The sequence below is a fragment of the Sminthopsis crassicaudata genome, chromosome 4 (assembly GCF_048593235.1).
Source record: "Sminthopsis crassicaudata isolate SCR6 chromosome 4, ASM4859323v1, whole genome shotgun sequence".
Taxonomy (NCBI): Eukaryota; Metazoa; Chordata; class Mammalia; order Dasyuromorphia; family Dasyuridae; genus Sminthopsis; species Sminthopsis crassicaudata.
Window position 1 is genome coordinate 241,221,840 of NC_133620.1, and position 22,643 is coordinate 241,244,482.

Consider the following 22,643-nt stretch of genomic DNA (forward strand, 5'->3'; position numbering starts at 1 on the left):
GATGTTTGCTTCAAAAGTAAACTAGATCTGGCCATGGTTTAACTAGTGTCTTTAAAAAAATGTTTACAGATTACTTGTGTAGTCTTAAAGTCAGGAATATTTTTAGACACACTTCAAGGCCACAGCAAAAATATCAGGAAATAGAACCAGAATATGTTAAAGTACTTTTTTACATAAACACCTTCATTAAATGAGATTCACATTAGATATTTTTTCCTTGGCATGATTTCTTCTCATGTATTAACTTTTAACCTCTGAAATGAAAAGACTGATAGAGAGATACTTACTCTCACTATTTCTAATCTACAAAAAATGATGAGTGTTTCTAAATTTAGAACAGGATAATTATCTGCTTTTTCCTAAGGCATTAACAAGGCTAATCATATCAGGAGATCTAATAACTAATCTCAGGGGAAGACATGACTGGTGACTGAACTCTTTCCTAATACTCTGTGGTTAAAGCAGATTCAACTGGTATTTTTACTTTGCAATTTTGTCTTCCAACTTTTGAAATAATTTGTTCCCTTTTTATAATGTGTTAGACTGTGTAAAAATGCAGTGTTAAAAATAATATTACCTCCTTCTACGAGAAAGCAATGTAGTAACCTCTGGTGGTTTCTATGAGCAGAACATCTGTGCCCATCCCATTGTAATTTTTTTTAAAGGACAAGTCAGGAAGATTGTAAACCACTTCTACATCAATCAGTAGCTCCAGTGGCCATAGAATTTATCTTTGAGCTAACCACAAAAATTTTGTCAAAATTATTGAAAAAAAAATGAACTCTATGGGAGAAAGAGGCTAAAGTGGTTTTTGTTTTCTGGGTTAGTGTTAGAGGCAAAGATTAGTTCTTTGGGTTAGTAGAAGTCTCAGTTGGTATTAGTGTCAGTACTAGAAAGTAGAGAGTTGTAACCTCCTAATTAAGTTCTCTACCTCTGGCCTCTCTTTATACACTTGCTAGCAAAGTAATTTACAGATCTGACCATGTGACTCTATTACTCAATTAATTCCAGTGGCTTCCTATTGCCTCTAGGATTATATAGAAGCTCTTCTATTTAATTGTTAAAGCCCTGTGTAATTTCAGCTCAACACTATTCTCCTTTTTTTCTCTCTACAATCAAGTAAAATTGTTTTTCGCATATGGCACTACATCTCCCATCTCCAATCATTTGTTTTCACTGGCTGTCCTATGTGATTAGACTCTTCTTCATTGAGTTCTTTTCTCTCTTAGAAATAATATTCAAACATCTTAATGCAGTTATCTATGAAGCTTTCTTTATAATTGCTAAAATCCTGTCTTCAAAAGTTTCTTGTATTTAACTTTTATATATGTTTACATCTATTAACTTCATATTTATGATCTGCATATTTTTCTATCTAACTAGATTGGATATCTAACTAGAATGTAAGTTTTTTTAGGAGTAGGAATTATTTTATTTTGGCACAGTGGATAGAATGCCTGGCCTGGAATCAGGAAGACTCATCTTCATGAATTGAAATCTGGCCTCAGAACTTACTTAGCTGTGTGACCCTGAGCAAATCACTTAATCCTGCCTCAGTTGGTCATCTATAAAATGAAATGGAGAAGTGAATGTCAAACCACTTTAGTATCTTTGCAAAAAAAAAAACCCAACAAAACACAAAACAAAACAAAGCCCAACACCCAAATGGGGTCACAAACAGTTATATACAACAGAAAAATCAACAATATGTATTTCTATTCCCATTGCCTAGCAAAGTGCCTGGCACACAATAGGTGCTTAGTAAACATGTGTTGATGGATATATAGAGGGACAGGAAGAGTTAGAGGCTAGGGTAATGGTACCAATATCCTAATTAATCAGGGCAAAGGTACTAAATGCTAATTTGCTAGGAGTATTCTTTCTTTTTTAATTTTCAAAATTAAAATTGGGAGTGAAGTTATTTTTAAAAGGCTTAATGAATTATGGATTTCATCTGCTGAAGCTTTTAAAAGGATACCAGAATGATAGATATGAGACCATTTAACGTTCTCTTATATTTAAATTATAACCCCAACTTTGCTTGATATGCAGTTAAATGGAAAATAAGAATACTAAGATATGTTAAAAATCTATTCCTAATGGAAATTAGTTTTCTAGTTGATTGGAGTCAAAGGTCAAACCTCTTTTCTCATCAAGTATATGAATAATATTATTTGGTGGTAGCTGATTATTTATATAATGGAATGTATAGAATCAGACAACTTAAACATTAAAGAATTTTAGAAGGCATGTGCTATGCAATTGTTTTATAAGTAAGAAATAAGACACTAAGAGGCTAGATTACACATACAATTTTGTATTAGTATTACATAGTAGACTTCAAATCCAGATCCTCTGATTTTCCCCTAGAATGGGAATTCTTAACGTGTGTATGTGTATGTATGTATGTGTGTGTGTGTGTGTGTGTGTGGTGTGTAATAAACTCCTTTGGCCATCTTGTAGAACTGGTAGACTTCTCAGAGTTATGTTTTTAAATGCATAAAATAAAAGACACAGAACTACGATCATATTGAAATTCAACTATCAATTTATTTTAAAATGTACAGCAAAATGTACCTAGCTTTGGGATCAATTAGGTGATATAGTAGCTAGAGTGCCATGTCTGAAGTCAGGAAGACCTAGGTTCCAATATGGTACCACCTTGGATATATGGACCTGAGGAAATCACTTAACCTTGTTTGCTTCAGTTTCCTCATCTATAAAATAAACTGTAGACCATGGAAAACTACTCCAGAATTTTTTCTAAAAAAATCCCAAAATGGATAACTAAAAGTCAGACATAAAAATGACTAATCAACGTATAAGATTATGAACCCATGTTCTAATCTAGACTAATGGATGGATCCATTTATACTATTAAAAATTATTGAGGATCTCTCCAAAGAGTTTTGTATTTATATTTATATATATTTACCATATTAGAAATAAAATCTAATTTTGAAGTTGTTGATCTTCTGAAAAGGTTTTAGAGATTCCTAGGATTCTCTGGGCCACACTTTGAGAACCATTGTTTTAGAAGAGAGTAATTTCTGAATCCTTACATTTTAAAAGTCTCCATACAAAACTTTTTGAACTTCTTCCTTCATCATATTATATTCTTTTTTAAAAATCTCATATTTACCTGTATATATGTAGTTAAGCTCCTAGAAGTGATTGATTGTGTTCTTTTTTTTTTTACCCATGTATATTTTTTACTCTAGTTGAAATGAATTGTGTGTTATCTTCCAAGATTCAGGATTTTTGTTTGTTTTTAGTTTGGTGCATAGCCCATTTCTCAAGATCCCTTTTTTCAGAATAGTTAAAAGTAATGATGAATCAGAACATTAATACCTAACATCTATATAGATATTTTTCAAATTTCACAGACATAATTTTTTATTATTCATTTTTCAGTTGTGACCCCATTTAGGACTTTCTTGGTATAGATTACTGGAGTGGTTTGCCATTTTCTTCTCTAGAAAGAAATTTCTACAATTTACAGATGAGGAAACTGAAGACAGACTTAAGTGACTTGCCCAGGATCATATAGTTAGTAAGTATCTGAAGTTAGATTTGAACTCATGAAGATGAGTCTTTCTGACTCTAAGCCTGGCCCTTGATCAACTTTACAATCTTAATGGCCAGTATGTTACTATTTCACATTTTAAAAATGATTTGAATTTTATAAAGCTCTTAAATGTTATTATATCACCTGATCAATGTATCAATAAGTATGCATTGTCAATCTACTAAGTGTCAAACAATGTAATAGTTTGAGTATAATGACCAAAAATTTTTGTGAAACAATCTCTGCTTACAATATATCAGATGAGATAACATGACATGTATGAATATATACAGAATAAATACAGAATTAATGTAAAACAAATATAATAATTTAAATATATAACTAATTAAACTAATATTAAATTAAATATATTAATTAAAATAAAATGTATTTAATAAAAACAAAAATATATAAAGTATTTAAGTACAAAGTAGCCAGGAAGGAAGGGTATTGACATTAGAGATCAAGAAAAACTTCAGGTAATTGGTGCCTGAAGCGCATGTTGAAAAAAGACAGATTCTTTGAGACAGAAATGAGGAGGCAATACTATCTAATCACAGGGGATGGCTAGTATAAAGTAAAGAACATCATGTATGAAGAACCTAAAGCCATTTAGACCAGACTAGAGATTCTTAAGATAATTGTAGAGATTTTTAGGGGGTCTGTGAACTTGGATGGAATACATTTTTATTTCAATATAAAGGATTTCCTGTGCCATATCACATATTTCATTTTAATCATTTAAAAACAATACTCTGAGAAAGGGTCAAAACCATATGGTCAAGGGATCCACAATGCCCCAAAAAAATAAAAAAAATGTTGAGTTCCTGAGGTGAGAAAGATGAATAATGTATTATTCATCCAGAAAGATAAATTGAGGCAACTAAGTAAAGAGTCTTAAAAGCCTAACAGAAACTCATATTCTACAGTGGAGTTTATTGAGTAGGGAGTAATAGGCCCAGAACCACACTTAAGAAATGTTTCTCTCTTGCAACTAAGTGGAGGTGGACAGAGATTTGAAGGCTGCTGTTACTTAGATAAGAGACAAGAAGGAACTGATCTAAGGTGGTGACAGAGTTGAGACCAAAGATAAGATCTGACAGCTGTTGTAAAAATTCTTAATCTGAGAAACTAAAATGAAGGTGGTATCCTTGTTAGAAAGAAATTTCTTTAGATATTAAATATTTGAGGCAGTAGGGTAGACTGAAAAAGTGTAGTGGACCTGGAATTAAATGATTTGGACTTTTCCACTTTCCAGTTGTATAACTCTCACAACATAGGCACTTAATGACTGCCTATGGTTGACTGATTGAATGTTTGATGTCAATTAACTTGAGCCTCACTTTCCTGATTTCAAAGACTGAGAAAATAGCATCTGACAGGGTTATTATACAGATAAAATATCTAATAAAAAAAAGTTCATTATGGTTATAAAAGTACTATGTAATTACATACCTTCCTTAACAGTACTTTTATGGTTTTCTCAATTTCAGTGCTTCCCCACATGCTATCTATGCCTTTACTTTGTACATATCCTGTATTTGTTGTTGAGGAGCAGCTAGGTGGTTCAGTGGATAATAGCACCAGGCGTAAGAGCAGGAAGATCTGAATTCAAATGTGGCCTCAGGTACTTACTACTATGTGACTTTGAGCAATCATTTAATCATGTTTGCCTCAATTTCCTCATCTGTAAAATGAGCTAAAGAAGGAAATGGCAAATAACTCCAGTATCATAGCCAACAAAACCCCAAATGAAGCCATGAAGAGTTAGATGCACACACACACACACACACATATATATATATATATTTTTTTTTTCCTATATTTATTTATGCACAAATATGTTGTAAGCTCCTAATTGAAAATATGACTCTCTTGATTTTGCCTTTGTATGCCCATTTCCTGTTATATAGTGGGCATTTAATAAATATTTGCAAATAGATTTATTGATAATTGAGTTATCCACTCTGTATATGCAGTCCTTATGTCTTTCTAAACCTATATCACCAAAAGCCTTCAGCTCTTTCACTTTCAATCCTTCATTCATCTCCCAGCTCAGTTGCTTACTCTCCATATTTTTTTTTTTTTTTTTACCAATCCTCAGCTGCCTATTCACCCCACAAGATTGTGCCTCCTTGTGGCTTTCTGTTTTGATTGCTGAGTTCCTTTGGGAACATCCATTTTAGGAAATATTCAGACCAGCCATACTCATTCCTTCATTCTTTTCTGGGTTATATTCCTGACTTTCTGGATTTGTTTACCATTTCCCAACCTGCTTTTTAGCACCAAAGGAGTGTGTGTGTGTGTGTGTGTGTGTGTGTGTGTGTGTGTGTGTGTGTGTGTGTGTGTGTTATTCCCCTTCGGAATTTAAGTTCCTTGAGGGAAGGACTTTTACTTATATTTGTACTCTCAGTCCTTAGTACAATGCCTAGCACTAACTTGATGAGATTTGCCTGCCAAACATCTTCATTCTGATGTCTCGTAGGTATCTCACAGTCATTATTTTTCAAATAAAATTCATCTTTTACTATAAATGCATCATACCTCCAAATTCCCAACATCCTTCTAATTATCTGATATTAGAGCCTTTGGTGTCATTCTCAACTCTTCCCTCACTATTGCTCCTCATATCCAATCTATTGTGACTCTCATCAATTCAAATTCCACAAAATCTCTCATATCTGTACCCTTCTTTCCACTAGTTTGTCATTCCCCTGTGCAAGGTTCTTGAATGGTCCCTCCTATTGTCAGTTAATCAACAAGATTAATTAATATCTACTATGTATCAGGTACTGTGCTAATAACCAGAGATATGAAAAGAGGTTAAAAAGTCCCTACTCTCATGCACTCAGTCTAATGGAAGAGATAACATGAAAATAACTATGTACAAAGAAACTTTATACTGCAAAAAATGGAAAAAATCAACAGAGGGAATGCACTAGAATTAAAAAGTGTTAGAAAAGATTTCCTATAGAAGATACAACTTGAAGTAAGGCAGGGAAGTCAAAAAAGGTGGCTAGAAGGTAGAGATGAGGAAGGAGAAAATTCCAGATGTAGGTCCAGCCAATGGAAATCTATGGAATCAAGAGAGTTTCTTATTTGAGGTCAGTGACAAGGAGGTTAGTGTCACTGGATTGCCAAGAGTGGGAGTGTGGGTGTAGTTTTAGGTATAGGAAGATTAGAAAGGTGTGTGTGGGGTGAACAGTACTTAAAAGCCTTTGCCAAATAGAGAATTTTATATTTCATTCTAGAGGTAATAGAGAGTCACTGGAGTTTATTGAATAGGGAAGTGACATGGACCTGTACTTTAGGGAGATCCCTATTTTATTTAGTGTGAAATATTAGCTACTAAGCTTGACATTTAAAAACGTTCACAATGTCCTTCCTTCCTTCCTTCCTTCCTTCCTTCCTTCCTTCCTTCCTTCCTTCCTTCCTTCCTTCCTTCCTTCCTTCCTTCCTTCCTTCTTTCCTTCCTTCCTTCCTTCCTTTCCTTTTTTTCTCTTTCCTTCCTTCTTTATTGCATTTTTTTTTTTTTTTTTTTTTTTTTTGGTAACCCTGGTGGCAGAAGCAGCACAGGTTTCATACATAGCAAATGCTATGATCATATCATTTCCTGTTCAATAAACTCCACTGGTTTTATATGAGATTACGTATTTAATCTACAATCCTTTGTTTGACATTTGGGGCAAATCCCCACCCTAGGGGTGGGGATGGGGCACAATAGATAGAGTGCCAGACCATCAGGAAGACTCATCTTCATGAATTCAAAACCATTTTGTGTCCACAGACAAGTCACAGTTTGTCTCCTCATCTATAAAAGGAGCTGGAGATTCAAATGCTAAACTACTCCATTATCTTTGCCAAGAATACTCCATATGGAGTCACAAAGATTCAGACATGAATGAAACAACTAAACAAGAGTTTGGCATTTAAGACTCTTCACAACTGGGTCCCTTTCTACCTTTCCAGTCTTTTTACATTTTACTCCCTTCCACACATTTCCACAGTCCAGTGATAATGGTCTATTTGCCATTCCATACAACACTTCTTTCATCTGAGTGCCTTTGTACTACTGTCCCTAATTCCTGGGATTCTCTTTCTCCTCACTCTTTCCACTTAACAACATCCCTAACTTTTTCAAAACTCAGTGCAAAAACCATCATCTGAAGGATGTCTTAATGGTTCTCTTCATTTCTTCCCTAATTCTTCCAATCACATAATCGCACTTATTAATTTAGGTGTTGTATCTTCCTTTGATGAGTAGTAAACTCACTGATGGCAGGTATGATTTCTATATTTTTGTCATTTAGCCAACTATAACATTGACTGATTAGAACTTATTTATATGAATTGGATTATAACAAGTTTTTCAAGCTATTGACTCAAAATATTGAGGTCTTTTGATGGTTCTCCTTCCAAAGTAATGCTGTTTTCCAGCTTGCTCTATAGGCGATACTTGGCACAATATCACCAGGCTGCAGACAGTGACTTTCAATTTCGGTTTAAGAGCACTAATGATCTGGCATTGACAAATAAATACATAAATTAAAAGGCAGGCTGATTTCTATCCCGTTCACTTGCTTAGTAGAGAGAGTAAAACATCAATATCTGTTAAGTGGAAAGAATAAAAGAGCATGGAAAATGTTTACTTTGCAAAATATGGAAAGTTATAATTAGTAGAGGTAAAAACATAAAAAGATAGGAAATAGTTATAATTCAGTTATAGTTTAATTTTTGCAAGAAAAATTAATAATTTCTTCTCTTGTCAATGAAGTATTTTAAAGTATCATCTCAATTCTCTAGAGAAAGGCATTTGCTAAACTGCAAATAGCATATCTTGCTCAATCCATTTACCGAACAGTAGTCAGGATTATATGGTTTGTCATATACAAGTATGATAATTTTTAAACTGAATTACTTTTCAGAAATAATATGTAAATTGAATCTCTAAAGCTCAATTTACTTCTTCATGGGTTCTAGTGACACTCAACAGACAAAAATGATGGGAGGAAATATTAGAAATAGTACTTATTAATAGAAATATTTTGGAAAAAATGAATCCAATGAAAACATATTTATATTTCATAAATTGGGGATTCTGAGGAAAGTGTATTCTTAGATAAGAAAAAAAAAACCCTCAAACAATTCATGGATAATGAAAATAAAGTGATTTGGTTTTTAGAAATCCAGAACTCACTGTCACTTTTTTTTTTTTTAAACATGGCTACAGGACTAATCCATGCTTATTAGACTCACAAACTATTTAGAACACTCACTCTTTCCACTGTCATTTTCTTCTCTTCTCTAGCTGTCTAGCCAGCTTATGAGGTTTGCATTACAAAGTGCAGCATGGCCTGCTGGAAGTAGCAAAAGGCAGACACTATGCAGCATCTTGCCGACTCAGAAACGGCTTGAGGTCAGGAACTTGGAGTGAGCCACAGCTCTTGCCAATGACTTGTGTGATCCGCATTCTGCAGCTGTTACTGACATACAAGTTACTACTGGGAAAATAGTTTGTGCCCAGATTCAATGTAAAAAAAAATCCCCAAACCCAATCCAACCAACCCAAACCAAATAGGAACATGAGGAAGGGTCTACAGGAAGGTTATTTTGGAACAGGAGTTCTTAGCATTTTTTATATCATGAATTAATGTTCTTAAATGTATAAATTAAAAAAAAAACAGGATTACAAAGAGAACTATATTGAAATACCATTATCAAAACACATGCTGACATTCTTCAGTAATAATTTTGTTTTCTTCAGTTGAATATTAAGGTTTTAATTCCCAATTCAATATAGGGGAATTTACATGTACAAATTCAAATTCACAAAAAAAGAGGTTATGAATTAATTACACTATATATTTTCAATAAATTCTTCAATGTTCAGTTAAAAAGAAACTTTAAAAATATCCCCAAAGAGCCCTACCCACATAGAATTCACCATTTAAGTTATGGAAGAATTTCTATTATCTATGCTTTATATCTTTAAATATTTTCACTGATTTCTGGGATTCAAATTATTGTAAAGCATCTGTATACAGTATAGAGTATATAATTTATGATTAAGAGGAAATTGCTTTCTTCTAATGAGTCTGGCCTTTAATTACTCTATAAGCAATTATTTGGGAATAGCAACAACAGCATTTATTAAGTGCCTACTGAATACATCTTTATATATGGGTATTACTATACTAAGTTCTGGGAATTATATAAAGTTTATGCAAGACAGGATACCTGCCTTCAAAGAGTGTATATAGTCTACAAGGAGGAGGAGATACCAAAGCAGACAGCCATGATATACCTAGACATAACAAAGTAGAATAGTCGATAGAGTGCTGGGTCTGGAGTAAGGAAGACCTGAATTCAAATTTGACCTTAGACACTCATGGCTGTGTAATCCTGGGCCAGTCATTCCACCTAGTTTGTCTTACTCTATTGGAGAAGTTTGGGTAAAAACTCTTATGTTTTTCAGTAGTGGGTTGGAATTAATGGATGTCTAATGTACTTCCATTCTGAGTGAGATAGGGAGACCCTATTATATGCTGGGCATTCTAATTAAGTGCCTTACAAATATTATTTTATTTGATTTACACAACAACCTACACAACAACCTTGGGAGATAAGTGCTATTCTATTCCCACTTTACAACTGAGGAAGCAGATAGAGATTAAGTGATATGCCCAAGATCATATAACACAAGTGTCTAAGGCCAGTCAACCACATTTGAACTCTTGACTTCAGGGCCAATGCTCTATCCATTGTGATACCTATTGAGTTTAAAAAGAATAGCTACATTGAGAAGTCTCAAGGATAGAAGTAAAACTTAAAGAAAATGGATAGAGCACTTGACCTAGAATCAGTTCAAATCTTGTCTCGGATATTTACCAGCTATGTGAGCATGTAAGCATAGACGAGTCACTTTATCTCAGTTTCCACATCTGTAAAATGAGCTGGAGAAGTAAATGAAAAACTGCTTCAGTATTTTTGCCAAGAAAGCCCAAAATTGGATCATGAAGAACTTCACATGACTAGAAAGGACTGAATAATAGCAACAAAAAAGATAAATTCAAGATTTCTTTCTCTCTCACCTAAACATCTGAACCCATAAGAGAGCATGTCATGGCTAGGTATGTTGATATAAAAGGAGATGAGTGACTTTTTATGAAGTCACTTTGAAGAAATCAGGATTGGAGTGGGGGCATTAGAAAACAGTCATTCCTTCCTCAGAACAAGTCTAAGCTAGAAGTACTGAAGTACATTTGTGAAATGCAATGACTAAATGAATAAATAAAAATGACTCTAAATGGATAAATAAATAATATTTTGGATAATCATTTAAGTGAACATGTTCAATTGCCCAGATTTCAACATATGTTTGGGTGGATACTCTATAAGAATTGTTTAGAAATATGTTTATGTGCCTTGGCTAGTACAGATGGACAATGAATTGGGCCCAAAACTGAAGAGGAGAATTGGATTACAAGTTTGGGAAACTGCACAGTTCTTTTACTGATCCCAAGATTTCCATGAAAGCAATGGTCCATCTCTTCAGTATTATGTTTTCTGGTGTTGTTATATGGCAACAAGATAGGGGAATACTGTTATTTTCAAAGAACTAAAGATGAACATGCTACAGAGGATAAAAGACAAACATATAGTAAGAGTGAGTAGACTGTAGTATCTAGCCAACAAGGAATTCCAAAGAAGGGGACAGAGTATATCATAGAAGTTGCATGTTGTCATTCCCTTCTAACTTTGAGGTTCTTGAGAGCTTTTCTTTGTATCATCCGCACTTAGCATAGTGCCTGGTACACAGTAAATACTTAAATGTTAATTAATTGACTGACTGATAGGAAGAGGAGGCGGGGTGGTCACCTGGAGGGCTGCACTAATATTCCCATGATATTTGTTAGGAGATAGTAAGAAATACCTACTTCATTCTGGGTAGACCCTACTGTGCTTCTCTTTGGAGAGGAATATAAACAAGACACATGTTGGATAGGCATGAATAGGTTATGATATGCATTACTGGAGGGATTTTCTGAATCAATGATATCACAAATTCATTTAAATTTTAATTGAAATTCAAATTTATTTTATCTGTCCCAGTTAGGTAGGATTTTATTAAACAGAAGAATATTGGAGGAGGGGAAAGGGAGGCCATGGAATATGAGAACTATTAGATAGTCTTACCTATATCAAAAAGTTAATTGCATCTCTTTTCATAAAATTATTATTTATAGAAAATAGGAAAGTCAGCGATGGTTTTCTGAAGCTAAAACAAATTATTGAAACACAGTAATTTTATTCAAAAGAACTGACATTTATTTTCATTATTAGTTTATGCACTGATTTTGAATTGTTTTATACTTTATTTAGTTACTTAATATACAAATTCCTGTGCTGTCCAGACTAGCTCCTCTCACACTATTATTCCAGCTAGGCCTAGTCTAGAAAGAAAGAAAACATTTTTGTTCCTCCCTAAGTAATTTTGTTCCAAGTTCCATCCTGTATTTCCTATGAATATCACTTATTGTTCAAACTTGCCTCCAGGAATCTCAGAGAACATTACAATAGCAATAGAACTGTTAAAAACTGGCTAATGTATGGGCAATCGAATTTTGGAACAATGGTCAGGTTCACATTAAAGGTAACTTCCATTAGTCAAATTGGAAGTTAAGAGGCTTCAGTTTATCTTAGTTGATAACTTTATTTTATCTTGATATTTCCTATCCAATCACCCTATTATTCTTAAACTTTACGGTTCTCTGGTATATGAAAATTCCTACCTATAAAATGAGCTGGAGAAAGTAATGACAAACCACTCACTTATCTTTGTAAATTCAAATAGGAATCATGAAGAGAAAGACATGACTGAATAACTGTAAGTACTAAACTGGAAGAGCCTGATTCCAGCTTCTGTGTTTTTTCTACTATATTCCCCCCTCTAAAAAGAAGTTCCTAACTTTAAGATATCTTCTCCACAAGATATTTTTTTCTGTAAATTCTGAATAACCTATTCCTAAACTGTGTGCAAATTTTAAAATTGCACATTTTTGTACACCTGACCTCTCCTTGCACTCAACCAACATCTTACTAGATGATTCATTACAATAGTTTGCTAACTTACAAACTCAAAAACTATATAGAAACAAGAAATTCTTAAGCAAAAAGGGCAGTTACCACCAAAAAAGAGAGAAAAATGAGTTTGCCAAAATTCTTTGCCTTAAACAACCCTAAATTAGCATGAAACAGAAAGTTTGGCATTAGTGTGAAGGGTTTCTTTTTATAGAATAAACTGTGGACTCTAAAATCTACTATAGCTGTTTAACTTGGGGAGTTTCATTGCTATTTAAAAATTTAACTCTTCCCAAAGATACCTACATGCTAATCAAGCAATTTGAGATTTGGGGTAAATAATTAGAAGTTTTTGTTTTTATTATATAATCTTTCATTTTCAACACAAAAATTATTTCATATGAAGCTAAAGTTTGGCACAAAATTGGAAAGACTGTCTACATCTTGTATCTCTCTCTGATCCCACTTCCTATTTTCTATCTCTTCCCAAGAATGAACAAATACATACAAAAAAAGACACAAATACATACAAAAATGTTTAAGGTTTGAGATTGCCGATCACATTACATCTATGAATATGACATGAAAGATGAATGAATACACATGTTGAGAGTATGAGTGAGGGCAATTACTTTGAGAGGCACCAATGGTCTTTAGTTTTCAAATAGAAACATCCATTAAAGAAAAAGAAAATTAACAAAACTGCTTTGTGGTGGGGATAGAGGAAGAAAGGGGAAGAATAAATGATGTGAAATCCTTCTTTTTATGTTTATTTCCCATGTAACCTAGGTAAATCAGTCATTTTGTCAGTTAGGCAATAAGCATTTATTAAGCATGTGAGGAACAGTTCTAAAGTATTTACCTTCTCTGCTCCTTAGTTTCCTCACCTATAAAATGAATGGATTGAACTGGATCTCTTTTGAGGCCCCATTCTATGAATTAATTTATTAACAGATAATTTTTAAGAAATGCTGTGGCTTCCCTACTAAGGAAACTATGTTCTAGTAAAAGATTACTAGATTTTTTTTTCAGGATTCTGAATTGATTTATGACTGATAATTACTAGTTTTCAGGTCCTGAGAAATCATTTAGTATCTTTGAGCTTAAATTTCCTCATCTGTAAAATGGAGATAATCACTGTACCAATGATCTGGGTAGTTGTGAAGAATATGTATTATAAATTTTGTTGTATTATATAAATTTATGGTTCTATTTATTACTTGAATATGATCCTTGACAAGTCATTTATCATATCAGACTTTCATGAAGTAAAATGAAGGGATGATTCTTTGTCCTTTTATGTTAAAGGACAGGTCAATTCTCCAAGAGCCTCCACAGCTGTGGATCATAACATCTGAAGGAGTTGCAAGGCAGCCTTTGCTGACACAGGTGTTACAGACTGGGAATGAGATACATTGGAGGCAGAGGGAAGAGGAGAGAGGTCAGACAATGCAACGGCCTCTCAGTCTCCTTGTATCATCCTCTCACAAGAGGAGATCCATTCTGGGTTGGATCTCCAACAGCTACTGTCAGGTGGTTCCTGTATAATCCAACAGTTCTCCCGTGTATTCCAACACCTTTAAGCTCTAAATCATACATGCTTAAGACCATGTGGTGCATTAGAGTGCTATCTTTCCTAAAGCAGAGTGAGATGTCCAGTAGTCATTGTGACCAGAAAAGAGAGAACTCCAAAGGAGAAAAAAATCAGAGAAGAGAGACAGACACAGTTTCTTTTGCTTTCTTGGCATTATTAGTGATACTGAAGCATAGAAACAGCTTGATTTCAGATACCAATAAAATTCTATCATCTGCCTTTCTAAAAGGACATTCAGCTGTTTTAGACCTTAGTATCATTGACTTACAATTCAGTGAACCAGAAAAAAATGCTATTACATATTCACTATTATAAATATGGTACTTTAGAGAAGCATTATAAGAGTGATGTTTTTCCAAAATGAGGCCCATATACTTAATCTTGTGATCATTGGAATGTTTTATGAGGCCATTTATAAATGTTAAAGAGGCATGTTAAGTACGTTAGCCACTCTGGAAAAGAAATTCTTTCTTGATAATTCCACCCAGATATTCCTTATTTTGGGAATGAATTATAGAGTGGCAAAATTATAATTCTAAAAGAAAATAATAGTCTCAGCTAGGATGAAATGTAAAGATGGAAGATGACACAAAGGTACTTAGTTTTAGTATTAATAATATAAAGATTTTAAAAACCTCAAATAATAGTATCAGGTCTTATTCTTCTTTCTCTTTCTCTTTATTCTTTCCTTTTTTCTTCTTCCTCTTCATATTCTTGTTCTTTTTCTTATTCTTCCTCTTCCCTTTTCTGCTCCTCTTCCTCCTCCTCCTCCTCCTCCTCCTTTTCCTCCTCCTCTTCCTTTTCTTTCTCTTCCTCCTCTTTCTCCTCTTCTTCCTCCTGCTCTTCTGCTCCTCCTCCTCCTGTTGTTGTCATTGTTGTTGTTCTTCTTTCTTCCCTTTTGCTTCTCATCCTTCTCTTCCATGTCTTCCTCCTCTTTTATTCTTCCATTGTTAGGTGGCTAGTAATACCTCAAACTTTAAACTACATCCTAATGGGAAGCAATTGACTTATAGGTGGGTGCCCTGATTTTGAGTCCTCCACTATGGTTCACTTTTATGAACCTGACTTTTCATTGACTATTCAGGTCATTGCGTCCCTTGTTTAAAAAAAAAAGAGGGGGGATTGGATTAGATGTTCTCTAAACTACCTTTGAATGTAAATTCTATGATTCTTTGAAATCCGCTCCCTAAAATGAACTTTGTTTCATAGAATCATAGAATGTTTTAGGGATACATGCTACAATTGGCAAAGCATATGAATAACAATCATAAATATATCTATGAAACACTGCATTATAGGAGTTAGCCAAGTGCATTGTTAACAATTTATAGGTAATTTCTCAAATAAATTGTTAACACATAGAGGTCAGGAATCTCATATGGCTTGGTAAAAATATGCATGTGTCTATAAAATGCCAGTCACTTAAAAATTTCCTTTAATAGCAGTGCAAACATTTTAGTCAATAATGGTGACACAGAGGTGAATTTCATATGTTATTAGCTCAACTTTCATAAAATCAATAATTAAAGTAACTACATAACCATGGGAATAATATGTAACACAAAATCACCCATCTTAGCTGTTCTATTGTCACTATTTGCTTAATTTGTGAAATAAACTAATATGTTTTCTTTTACATGGTGAATTTCTCAATGGTACTCCTCACCACAATGCAATTTATATTAATTAATGTCCATATTAAAATTTTGCCTGTAGTAATGTTATAATGTTAATCAACAGAGGGAAGAAAGTAACATTTTAAATTATCTTAACATGGATAGACTCTTAAAGGATTTTGTGCTTAGTTTAATCAGTATTTGCTCATACTAAATTTATCCAAATGTAAATGATAATTCAATCTGTCTGGATGCTGCACCATATATTTACCTTCTAACTGCTTCTCATAAGATACAATAGATGATTACATGTTTTTGTACCACTTAGGGTCCATTTAATTTGTGTTTTAATACTAAATTAAATAAGCTAAGGGAGATCAATAGACAAAGCTATTTACAATTTTATTTTGCTAACTGATTTACTGACTCAGGACTTCCCTTTTAAATAAATTATAAGTAATTAAATAACAGTGACTTTGGACAAGTCCTTTCACCATTTGGACATTAGTTTCCTCAAGAATAAAGGGTAGAAGAGAATAATGATTTATTAATTGCTTATTATGTAGTAGGCACTGTGCTAAGCACTTTACAATCATTATCTCATTTGATTCTCCCAACAACCCTGGGAGGTAGGGGCCCAAGGTCACAGAGCTGGTAAGTGTTTAAGAATTGTAAGTTTTCATGATTCTAGGCACTGTGTTCTATTCACTAAGCCAACTGGCTGCCTCAAATTAATAATAAATTTTTTCAGAGCATTTCAAGGTTTATAAAATAATTTTACAAATGTAAGTTTACATGACCCACCTAACAACTTTGTGACAAAGGTGCTATCATCTTTATTATTATTATCCCTATTTTATAGATGAGGAAACTGAGTCTTAGAGAGATTGACTGACTTTTCTAGGGTCATACAGATAAAGAGTGTTTGAAATAGAATTCCAAACCAGATTGTCCAGGCTGCAGCGACTCTGAGATCTCAAAAACATAGCCAATAGGAAGCAGGTTCTGGAAGGTTTATACTAACCTAGGAAAGATTGTTAAATCTTTCATCTAAGACTCAACCAAGTTACTTCATAAAGCTTTGTCCCTATATTGATGCATAAAAAATTTTTGGCTCAGTATCTTGCACTGACTTTTGAATAATATGGAAAGAGGATCCATAGCAATGAAATTCAAGAATTTGATGTAGTAGGTAAATAAGGTCATTGAAGAATTAATATCATAGATTTATAACAGGAAGGAACCTTTGTGGGTCATTTATTCCAATAAATATTTCAAATCATGTCCTCTGATCTTAAATCCAATGTTTTCCCCACTACACAAATCTAATAAATGATGTGTTTTACATCTGCAAAGTGTTTGTAGTCTTTTGTTATGGCATGAAAAATGAGCGGAGGATACTCATCAACTGGAGAATGCCTGAATAAGTTATTTTATATGAATGTAATATAATGCTATTGTTCTATAAGAAATAATGATTAGGAAGATTTCAGAAAAGCCTGGAAAAACTTACATGAAATGATTCTGAGTGAAGAGAATAGAACCAGGAAAACCTTGTCCACAGTAATACTAAAATTATGTGAAGATCAACGTGATAGACTTAGCTCTTCTCAACAATTCAGTGGTCCAAGACAATTCCAATAAACTTTGGATAGAGAATGCAATCTGCATCCAGAGAAACAATTATGGAGATTGTTTTCATCTTTTTTTTGTTTGTTTTGTTTTTCTTTCTCATTGTTTTCCCCATTTGTTCTGATTTTTGTTTCTTAATATGATTCATGTGGAAACATGTTTAAAATGAATGAATATGTATAACCTATATCAGTTTGCTTGCTAGCATAGGCATGAGGGAGAGAGGGAGAGAGAGAAAAATTGGAACTCAAAATCTTACAAAAATGGAAGTTGAAAACCATTCTTAAATGTGATTGGAAAATAATATCTTATTAAAATAAAAATTTTTAAAAAGTGATGTTTTATTATAAACTGATATAAACTCTACTTTTTCCTTGATGTGATACCTGATAACAAATGATTACAAAAAACCTTAAAAGCCCTTTCCTTTATAAATAATGAAAGTTTAATTAGTGAGATGGAAATAATGGAAATATTTCCAAGCTTAATTCTCTCCCATTCTTGTTTCCACTTATGAAGGGGAAAAATTTATCCTCACCTGTTGTCTCTTAATATTATTTAGTTCTGGACAAACCTTTACTCAGCTAACTTCAAGCACTACTCTATAGTGGTTTCTACTGTAGAAGACATAAGGCTATTTACTTCTGAAAAGTGGTGCTGGAGCCACTTAGCAATGTGATATCATGGGAAAGCACAGGGAAGATATAGAGAAATCCATTTCCTTTACCACATTGATCAGTGCCATTATATTAGTTTTCAAAAGTTAAGTTTTTTGATATACCTTGAGGATCATCCATTCAAAGAAGGTTTGCTTTGAAATTATAATCATTTATAATTCTTATTTTACAAATTAATGTTCAGAGGGAACAAAGACTACAAACAGTTCCCTATGATAACTTTTTTTGAAAATGCAAGTTTGTTCTATTGCAATTGACATATAAGGGGCAATCTGATCATAATCAAATTTGCTTGTTTATGTTTGGTTGCATGTAGCAAAACATGTAGAACACACAGAAAACTATACCTCTTAATAATATATTAATAATAATTATCTTTATAATATATCTTAATAATAATAATTCATAAGTAGCAACTCTTCCAACATTCACTTCCACAAGAAAATTTTAGGTTGTGTACAACTATAAATAGTTTTGAACATAAATATCTTTTCCTATCAATTTTTTTGGGAGATTGTCTTATAAATAGACTTATAAATAGCATTGTTGAAAAGAGGTCATGCATAGTTTACTTACTTTGGGGTCATATCTACAAATTTTTTTCTCCAGAATAATTGTACCATTTCACAGATCCACCATTTTTAACTGATCCATATTAACTATTATTATTGCTATCAAAATCACTTGAGTTGAGAAAGCAGATATTGATGATTTCTTGTAGATTGACTGGATCAATGGTTGACCTAAATTAGAATCCAGAATTTAAAAAATTTTACTGTCTCTAATTTCTATTTCTTCATTGAATTTAGTTGAGACTTTTCTCAGTGAAATTTGTATAGATTATGGGAAATCATAGGAATGAAATCCAGAGAACTCTAAGGGAATAAAACCATGATGTTATCCTACAGGCAAATTCAGTTTTTAAATATCCTTCAGTGCTTGATCTATTCAAAATTTTAAAAATCTTAACTTTATAAAAGCTTATATAATCAGGTATGAGACTTTTGAATAGTTTATAAACACATATTTTATTCCTTTATCTTAATTGTGTTTTCCAGAAAAAAATTCATCAAACTTCTTTTGTATATTTCTACACTGAAATAAATTAGAATCAAAGTATATAATTTTAAAGATATCCAAGGATATGTGTGTGTGTGTGTGTGTGTGCTCCTACCATAAGTACTAATGAGGACTTTAGTTACTTTGTTTATTGTTCATTGATTTAAATAAATGATTTTGCTGGCCACATGTCTGCCTATCTCATGTGCCTCTCTTTCTTGTCTTCAATAAAGCTCACTGTAGAAAATCCACTCAACCTGCTATAGCTTCCCCTTTTCTTGTTAATTACAAGTGGACCACTTTGGCCATCTTCCTATCATTTACTCATCACATGACCAGTCCATCTTCTCTTTCTCCCATATAAATGAAATAAGGAAATAAAAAATGTAAGGAAATGAAATAGTCATATGACAAGAATAAGGTAAAATAAATGGATAGTCTTAGCAGAACAAAAGACTGCTTTATCACCTTTTCTCTTCAAAAAAAAAAAGAGTAAAGTATCAGCCATAATATTAGTCAAATCTAAAAATCTATGATCTCTTTCAAATCTTAGTCAAATCTAAAAATCTATGCTCTTAAAATTCTAAGTATATTACATGAAATTATCACCATCGGGATCAAATATAAAGTTGTTCATTTGGCATTCATAGTCTTTAAAAAAGCTGCCATCCTTCTGCATTTTTAGTCTCCTCACAGTTCACTTACCCCTATTTACTCTGCAGATTTTATGACAATGACTTCCTTGTTTTTTCCAAATAGAATCCTACCTTCTTCAAGAAACTGTTCCCCTTCATCCTTAATACATTCCTGTTATTCTGTTTTTATCTTGTATAGATCTTATTTGTACTTTTTTTTTTTCATGTTGTCTTCCCAGGTAGACTGTGAGTCTCTGGAACATAGGGATTTGTCTTTTTTTTTTTTTTTTTTTTTAATGTCTCCTAGCTTTTAGCATAGAGCTGAGCACAGAGTAAGCACTCAATAAATGATTATTGACTTGACTACATGCACAAATTTAAAAATGTTGTCATCTTTGTTTTTGTTTTAGAATAGATTATCCTACTGGAAATCCCACATAAGACAACCTAGTAAAGAAAAAAAAAAGAAAATAAATACTTATGTTCTGACCAATATGCATAAAAGTGGTTAAAATACACATTTAGGTTGAGCCAGAGATGTATTTGGAAAAAAAGAAAAAGAAGAGTTAACAAAACAAGATATAATTAGAAAAAAAAACCTATATGCAAGTTGTAGAAGAAAAGGCCACTAAAGGGCTAGTTAGTGGTATGCATTAGGCATTTAAAAAGATACAGTGAAAGTGCTCATGCACTGCTGCATGAGAATAATGCACTATTGAAATGCATGACAATTTTCCACTTCTCAGGTTTATCTTTGATGTGCGTGAAAAGTGTGAGATTGAGAGCACTTCTAAAAAACATCCTTAATGAGCACAGCTAACACAGCATGGGGCACTTCTGTCAATGAATGCCATGTGGAAGAACAAAGGGCTTTTAAAATTTACATCCTGATTCTGCAAAGAACTAATCTTTCCAGCACTTTTTATCTGTGAGAATTAAAGGGACATTATTTTTCTACCAGTCATGTTTCTTAAATGGAAATAATTCACAAATTATCACCAATTAATAAAAAAGAAAAGCTATTCCAGTAAACACTACGGTGTTGTGACAGTTGATTAACGTATTGAATTAGATGCTTACAGTGCCCAAATTTCTCTGGAACATGTGATTACTAGGACAGTTTAGACAGACATTTCCTAGTTGGTTGAAGGGTGGGTAGAGGTGGGGGGTGGAGTCAATACAGAAGTCTCAAATTATTCTTAGACCTACTTCACTGGTACTTTGTTTTTGGCTGTGCTATATATCTATGTGAACATTGCTCATTTCCTTTTATTGTCTCTCCATTGGTTGAATATGTTACCTTGCTTCCTTTCCCTTTATCCTGCCACTTTACTTCCTGGTCTTTTCTTATTTTCCTATTTCTCTTTCTTTCCTTTACCTTCCTTGAGCCCTAGAATATAGCAAAGTTTTTAAACGTTTATTTTTTTTTTTAGTAAAATCTACAATAATGGAAAAGAGATTGATCTAACCCTCCAAGTTTTGATTTGGCCTGTCATAGAGGTGGGAAGAAAGTTAAAGCAATTTTCTGATATACATAATCTGGATTATAGTCATAGTGACATAGCTCTATTAGGGTAGTCTATCACATTATTTTTGTTCCAACTCACAAATAACCATTACCATCTTCCCTTAAATTTCCTCCCCCTTCTCAATCCAATAAATGAGGATGAAATTGGGGCATTGTATGAAAATCAATGAGCTATGAATACTTTAAAGGGAAGAATATAAATTGAGGAGAGGATACGGTCCAGACACCCTAATTATCAGTCCTTCCCCTACACATTGGATATGCTTATAAACTAGTAAGTATAGCATACATAGTTTTTAGTACTAGAAAATATTTCTAGAATACTACAAGAATAACTTTCTCAATGTACTAATTCTATTTCATAGGGTAAAATCTTTATAATGAAAGAAATTTACTGAAACTTCAATACTAGAACGATTTATAATTTCAGTGGAATAGGCATTCCCTTTACTGGTGAAGAGTGACCTTTTAGCAATTTAGCAGATGGTCTCACATTGTGTGTGTGTGTGTGTGTGTGTGTGTGTGTGTGTGAGAGAGAGAGAGAGAGAGAGAGAGAGAGAGAGAGAGAGAGAGAGAGAGAGAGAGAGAGAAAGAGAAAGAGAGAGAGAGAGAGAGAGAGAGAGAGAGAGAGAGAGAGAGAGAGAGAGAGAGAGAGAGAGAGAGAGAGAGAGAGTGTACATGTACTAGGATGGCATCTAGTCCAGGCAGTCCTTAAGCTGGAATCATTTCTGCAATATTCCTGACAAATGGCTATATAGCTTGAGAGTTACAGTACACGAGAAATTAATTTCCATTCAGCCAAGTTGGTGATGATTCAGGAAGTGATTGAACTGCCTTACTAGGAGAATAATGTACATAAAATTTCTAAAATTAAGCTACTGAAATGTTTACATGTATGTATGTGTGTATATCAATAAAAACATTCATTTTAACCAAAGCTCCCTGACAAATACAACATGCAATAAGCTTCAGTAATCAGAGCACATGGTTTTCCCACGAGAGAATAAACACCACCTCTTGAAAGGTAAGAATGAATGCCTGAAAAGTAATGCTTTTCTAAACTGTGCCCAGAAAGCTAACAAATTTGGGTTTCTTCCAAGATTTCACATGCTTTATTGTAACACTACCCTATAAAATATTCTCAAGCAATGTTAATTGGACATTCCATTGGAAAATCTACATTGTAACCTACTTAAATAATAATTGATCTTTTTTTTTATTCTTTAAAATTGTATTTCTCAATAATTCAAATG

General features: G+C 33.1%; 1 protein-coding gene across 1 annotated transcript in view; it reads right to left on the reverse strand.

The window, feature by feature from the left end:
* Positions 1-22,643, reverse strand: part of KCNQ5 (potassium voltage-gated channel subfamily Q member 5) — a 628,906-nt gene that overhangs the window by 376,215 nt on the left and 230,048 nt on the right. The gene's annotated exons all lie outside the window — the stretch shown is intronic.